This window comes from Cyprinodon variegatus, unplaced genomic scaffold (assembly GCF_000732505.1).
Source record: "Cyprinodon variegatus isolate N-32 unplaced genomic scaffold, C_variegatus-1.0 Scaffold521, whole genome shotgun sequence".
Taxonomy (NCBI): domain Eukaryota; kingdom Metazoa; phylum Chordata; class Actinopteri; order Cyprinodontiformes; family Cyprinodontidae; genus Cyprinodon; species Cyprinodon variegatus.
In genome coordinates, this window is record NW_015150974.1 from 185,503 (window position 1) to 192,840 (window position 7,338).

Genomic DNA, 7,338 nt, shown 5'->3' on the forward strand with positions numbered 1-7,338 from the left:
TATGAAAATATACTTGAATTTATTATTTTTCAAAGTGTCAGAAATGGATAACAAAACCGCTATTTTCAATGACTACTTATTTTTGTTCAGCTTTAACATCGGTATCGATATCGGTTATCGTCTACATGAGTTTTAAAATATCGGCATATCGGATATCGGCCAAAATCCCACTATCGTGCATCCCTATTTACAAGGTCATGTATCAAACACAGAAAAGCCACGTTGTTTTCAGCTCAGCTACAAAGTCTGGCTCTCTGCAAGTTCTTTAATCATTAAATCAGAAGGTTATTCTTGTCTCACAGGGAAACACCAGGACTCCGGCTGGATAAACTCCCCACTCCTTGAGCACAGATGAGCCTGATAAACAGACCAAGCTAATCATGCAAAGTGAATTGTTCTCTTTTCTGTTAAATATGCTTTGAAAATAAAAAAAAAATACTGAATGCTCCTAGAACTAGTGGTCATACCAGACCCTGCCAGTGGAAAGTGCTGGCCTCACTGACACCTGAGTAGCAGGAGAGGACAGAGCCTTCAGGAAGCCACAGCCAAAATAACACTCATCTTTAGCTGCACTGTAATTAAGGCTCAGTAGTAAAACTTTGAAGTGAGCGGTGTCTAGAATACAAGTGGCCTCAGTGTTTTTGGTGGGTGATAAAAAAAAATCTATTTCTAGATGGGATCTTAGATCAAACCGAGTTCCTAAAAAGCAGCACACATTTTATTTACTCAAGACTGAAACAAAGTTGCCCAGTTAAGACTGTAATCTCCTGCAATCTAATTATAACTAGTTGTTTTCAATTTTGCTGATTTCATAATGCTGTATATAAGGGACCACAGTTGTTGGCTCAACAATAACTCCAAGAATAGCAGGGGTGGTGTTAATCAGAGCAACTAATGCAGCACGGATGGTTTGCGTTAATGTGGAGCTCTAAACTTGCCAGGAAGGAAAAACCTCAATGCTGAGAGGGAAATTACTTTTCACAGAAATATCACAGGAGACGGATTTTTCATGTCACTGCTGGACAAAGACACCGATTTAAAGTGAAATATCAAGTTTCAGGGCTCTGTGCCACCTGCTGCTAGTGTGTTAGCCTATAGCACGAGGCGAATGTCTGTCTGGGTCACGCAGCCATGTCAGGTCATGACTGTATCCACGGAAACATACAATAACAAACAAGCAAAGACACGTGACTCTAATCTCAGCCTGAGCAAGTGTGAGGAATGTAATTGTTTAATACGCATCGACGTGACATTCCTGCGATTTCAGAGCAATCTGCAGTGAAACTCTCATCGCTGTTTGACATGAGTGTGTTGTTTGCTTTTTCGTCGTCTGGTATAAAGAACAGCTATGTAGAGGTTTATAGGGTGGACTTAGCTGTGTGGCTGAATGTCCTGAGGGAGACGTGCCATAAAGCTGGCAGGAGGATCGACTGCTGACAGTGAGGAGCCTCCCACCGTTATTAATGGCTCAGCCTATGAAGGCAGGAGACCCCCGCTTTGAAAAGTACTGTTAAGTCACTCAAAGTGAGGGAACATCTTACCTTTCATTTTTGTTGGTAAAGATGAATCAAACTGGATGCTCTAACAATGACACCTTTATTTCTACTGGTGTGATATCAGCATCCATTTCCCTTATTTTTTCAATTTTAGATTTGAATATTAAAATCTTTTCAATTTTATTTTATTTTTTAGGCCCTATGTTCTAATTTTTTACAACGCCTTGGTTTTTAAATTTATGTGAGGTTATGGCAACAAACCTTGATGTATTCCAGTAGGACTGTAGTTGTCTATGATTTTGAAGTGGAAGGAAAAATGATGCATGTTTTTTTAAAGTGTATCACGGATACAAATCTGAAAAGTGTGGTGCGCATTTTTATTTGTTACAGAACAAAAGTGAACAAACAACATAATATAAACCAAGGTAAATTACAGAGAGACCAGCTATGAAGCTGTGGAAAGGTTTAAGGTTGGGCTCTACAGTAGAGACTGACACGGGAGTGGATTTTCACTCCTGTCCTGATCCCGGGGCCAGAGTAGAAATCTAAATCCTGTCCCGTCCCACTCCTGGTGAAATTACTCCCACTCCCATCCTTCTACCATTCAGAATGACTCCCGCTCCTGCACCACTCCCATTCGAGTCGAGTTCGCCACTAACTGTTGGTCCCTCCATTGTTGTTTTTGAGCACTGTTGTTTTTCCACTGTTGGTTTTTGGGTCGTTTAGTTTTTTTGACTCGCATTATAGTGTAGGCTTCAAGGAAAAAAACTACGAAATGGCGGTGCCAGTACTTGATTTTTTTCTTTCTATTTATTTTATTTTATTTTTTGGCATTGATCCTAGTTTTTTTTAGTTGATATTGGTTTGCTCCCGCTCCCGTCTGCTCCCGTTAATGTTTAATCCTGTACCGTCCCAATCACGTGATCGTTACTAATACTGATTCCCATCCCATGGGAATCCCACGGGAATCCCGTGACCTGTGGGATTCCCGAAAAAATGTCAGTCTCTACTCTACAGTAAAACAACACCCCAAGCTTTAAGCATCTCAGAGCTCCTACAGTCTGCCATCTTAAGATAGAAAGCTCATGGGATGATGACAAACCTAACAAGACATGGCTGTCCACTTAAACTGACAAACTCTCAGAGTAGTTGAGAGGTTCATAAGGACTCTGGAGGAGTTGCAGAGATTCACAGATTGGGCAGGAATATCAGTTGATAGGAATTTACAGAAGGATGAAAGGAGGTAAACTAAATTAAGTCCCTTTTAAAGTTTCCCCCCAGCCATAGACAGGACGGAGCAGCATGCTAAGAAACATAGTCTGGTTAGATTTAATCAAATTTTTATTTCTTATTTTCTTAGAAACTAAAGAGTACATTTGACTTGGGTTTGAATACACCATGCGCCCAGAGAAACAGATAGATTGGGGATTATTTTCTTCAACAAAGGCCAGAAAGATCATCAGACTTGAAGAGAATATGGATTGAGGTAATAACGGGTCAATCAAAGAGAAAACCCCCCCGCAAAACATAGGTTGATTTTCGAGCAGCAATCTAAACCTAAATATACAGTTAGATCTACAATTTCATTATTTAGATAAAGAATATTTGCTGTACCACCAGGGCCCAGAACGAAAAAGGAAAACTTGTGGCTGCAGCTTGACATTGCTGTGAACAGGCCATCCATCCTATCTGATAGAAACTGGGCTTCTGTGCACAGAATGATCATAATATTCTGTCTGTAGATCTGCAAAGCTGGCGTTGACGTCTCCTAAATGAACACCAGATTTAACTGCAGCAAAACATGTTTCTACTAATCAATCACGGACTCAGAGAAGCTGATAGAAAATGTAAAATCGAAATTTGATATAGCTAAGAAAAGGCAAAAGCAGGAATCCTTATTAATCATTTTAATTTTGCATGTCTTTTCTCTAAAGCGGACTGAAATATTAATAAGCTTGTTGTAAAGTGAAAAAAATGAAGATTTTTAGACATTGTAAACCATATAATAGTATTTACTATCAATTGGTCTTACCCTTTTCATCTCTTAAAGCTTGCCTTTGTCTAAATATACTCAGGATGAGCTTCCTTCCAAAGCCATGACAGACGTGAGGTAATCACAGTAGCTACTTGTGTCAGCAGCTCCTCTTGGCTTTCAGGTCTTCCTGAACCCTAGGCCAACTATTTGAACCGTGTGCATGCATGTCTGTGTCTGTGGTGAAGCACCACTGGTAAATGAATGCATGTGCATATCAGCTTTGAGTGGGAAAGACTGTGTAATAAATTGAAAGAGAAGTTTTTAGATTGTCAGCAGTACTGCTCACATTGTTTCAGAGCCGATTACTCTTCTCTCATTAAAACAGAGAAATAGACCCGGTCTGATGGGTGTGCTGAGTGTCTTGATTCAGACCTTTATAACTTTTATAGAGCATTAAAGGTTGGAATTTTTTATTGCTTTTACAATTAAATAAAAAAAACTTCATATCCATTGTAAATAATTTCCACTGATTAGAAAAATCTTTAAATCAAATTTTGGGTAGATATTAATTGCGATGTCCATTAATTTTTCTCTATCAACTGTAAAAATTCAAAGGTAACCTTTACTGCAAAACAATACAAATCAAATGGTTCCAGCTGTTTGACAACAGAAGCTGCTTGCCTGTTTTATCCCTTTATGCATAATATCTAAAATGGTATACAGAAGGATGGGTTCAATTAAAATATATTTTGCTGAACTTTTTTTAATTAAAATAATCTTGACACTACAGATTAACGTCTCCAACTCTCCTATATTTTACTGTCACATCTCTATTTTTGGAAGTTACATATAACGGCAGAAAAAAATGTTTCTCTCAATCAGACTTTTAGAAAATATGCAGCATTTTGCTGCAAATAGAGTAGAACCAAAACCTCCTCAAAAAGTACCATCTGCTCCCTCCCTATACGGCTGCACTCTTGCCTCTCCTGTGCAGTTGGCTGTGCAGGTAAAAACAGAGGTATTTATACTCCATAACCCTATATATCTCATGGTGCCCTGTAATTTAATGTTAAATGTAAATGTTAAAAAGCAGCAATGTGCAAATACTAAACTGTGTTCCAAAGAGAGAAGGACTGAATCAAAATTTTCCTTCTATAATGTCTAAAATCAAATTAGTTAGATAAAACCAGCATATGAGAATCCTACCAGTGGCAGGGAGGGATGAACCCTCACTCCAAATAATAGATCTCCATTGATATCTTTTGTAAAGACTTAAAGTTAGGTATTTATAAATATCTATTTGGAAAATGATGCATTCTTTTACCAGTTTTACCAGTGTAATCTACATGTTTATTAGACAAAGTGGTTAAAAGTTAAGCCTGTTTGATGTCTTCTGTATGTAAGGTATGAAGAGGGGTAATGTTAGCGCAGAAACAGAGACAACACACACCGATTCATTACTGATCCATGGTTGGATTAAGAGAATTGGTGAAGAGGAATGAAGGTTGCTAAATGAGAAGAAGTCTTTTGGCACCAAGATGGTGGACATACCCAATAGAAAGGGCAGCAGACTGCAAGCTGCCAAAAAGCCAAACTAATGAGCTCAGTTAATGACACAGATTGACTGAGAACAGGCTACTGCCTGGAAGGGATCTTTTTCAAGCCCCCCTCCTTACCTCCAAATGTTGGTTTACATGTGGCTACATGGATTGATATTATTTCCTATCACAGCACTTGATGTAGACTATCAAAAATTGGATTCCATTTTAACCAGAGCTTCATCAATTCTGAGAAATCACTGTTAAATTTGGGCTCTAATTGTTCTTTAGACAATAGTTTTGTTTTAGACTTCTGTAAATTGCAGCGTAATAGAATTGATGCTTTTGCTCGATCCTTGTTGAAAAGCACTGATGAAGCTGTGCTATTCTTAGCGGGAGAGTGATAGGGTGTCAATGATGCAAATATGTGAACACTACATGTAATCTGTACTCATTAGCCTCATCACCTGGAAAAGATCTGACGCCCGGAGAGCTCCACCTAATTATTAGTGTGAAGGTTTCTGTCTTAGCCTATGCCATGTTTATACCCTCCTAATTGCCCACACTGCAGCTTAGCAGAGCGTGCATAGATCCTTCCCAGCAAGGAGCTCAAAGCAAGGGCTTCCACGCAGGAAAGAGGACACCCTGGCCAAACTCTATGCCAGTTCCTGCTTTTTGATAGCCACCAAATTTAGCCCGCTGTCATCTGAAGTTGATGTTCGTGTTTTTGCTGATCGCCAATGAGGAATGCCGCAAGACATGAAACCAGATAGCTTGAATCCGGAGGGCTGGGTTCCCTGGAATTACCGCTACATTGCAGTTCCCGCCCCTTCCTTGGATTATTGTTTCACTTCTTGATCAAACCTTGCCCATTTTTAGTAGACTGGGCTGTCCAACATCCAGGCTGGGGGGTGATTACAGGAGGATCATTTCACAGGAGGACCACACATGGGTTATTCATCAAGGGCGACTTCAAAGGTCTCCTCCAAAGGAAAATTTTTATTGGTAACTTTGTTTGCTATCCCTTTACTCATAGACTGCTTTGACATTTCCAAGAAGAGCCACTTGATTAATCTACTGTTGACTTCTTTAAGGATCCAGTCATATTTTTGTTTGTAATTGATGCATATTACCTTTTTAAAAAAAAGCATCAAGCACAAAAAGTTGATTTATCTTTAGTAATCCTAAAAAGTAAAACAAAAACTTTAGACCAGGAATGCTCAGAACTCAGTTTTCTAAGCGTTAGTCAAGTATTTAGTCATTAGTGATTAAAATCAACATGCATCCACAAAATTAACATGTTATTACTGCCACATGTAATGTCTCTATTAAAAGCTGTCTTCATCTTGTCATCTTCAGCTTCTAGTCTCCGGGGGAGCAGGAGGGCCTATAAGGGGGGTCCACCTGAAGGCACAGGAGGGTCAGTTCCTTCTGGGCTGAGATTTTTCTGTGGCTAGCCTCACTAGCCTTAGCCTGAACAGCCATTGTGATTTACGCCATGTGTATTCAATACACAGCTTGTCATTCTGAGAAGGCTAAGACTTTCTAGTCTAAACTTAACAGACCAATCAAACCGCAGGAGGAAGTACTTTACGCATAACATGAGAATTACCCATAATGCAGCAGTACTTTTTTCTACTCATAACGATCATGAAGGAAGTGATGGTTTAATTATGACCTTAATTGAGCTGAATATATCTTTAAAACTTTAACTACTGCCATTCTGAGAGCCTTTTGCATCACAGCCATAGTTGTCTGATTGGTACTAAATTGTTTCCACTGACCCTGTTAGTCCCGCCCTTTTCCAGGCTCTTCCTGCTCTTTTCCAGATTTATATGCTGTGTTTATGGCGTAATTACTTGCAAGCTAAAACCAACCTCTTGTCATCATCAAGATCTCCTTCATTGATACCTGCTCCGTCTGGACCAGCACACCAAGCTTTGATGTTGTTCCTCCAGGCTCTGGGTGGCCCACCTAAATTCTGTGTTCTGCTTAGTTGACCTCAGCTGGTGCTGCTAAAGCTTTAGTTCAGGATTGTCGGCAGTTCTGTCAGGCCAGCAGCCAGCTGAGTGCTCACTTTGTGGCAGAGAAGCAACTTTCTTGGGTAAATTTAACAAAGCTATTACTTGAGGTTCAAAAAATATATACTGTATACATATAACTTAACCCTTTAAAGCCCGATCCAAGAAAAAAACAAAATAGAAAATAACTTTTTTTGGTTTGAATTCCTTATTTGCCCTTTTAACAAAATATGTAAAAAGAAAAAACAGAAATACATTTTTATATTAATAATCTATTACTATGCGATAAGTCAAGATTATTTTTTGTG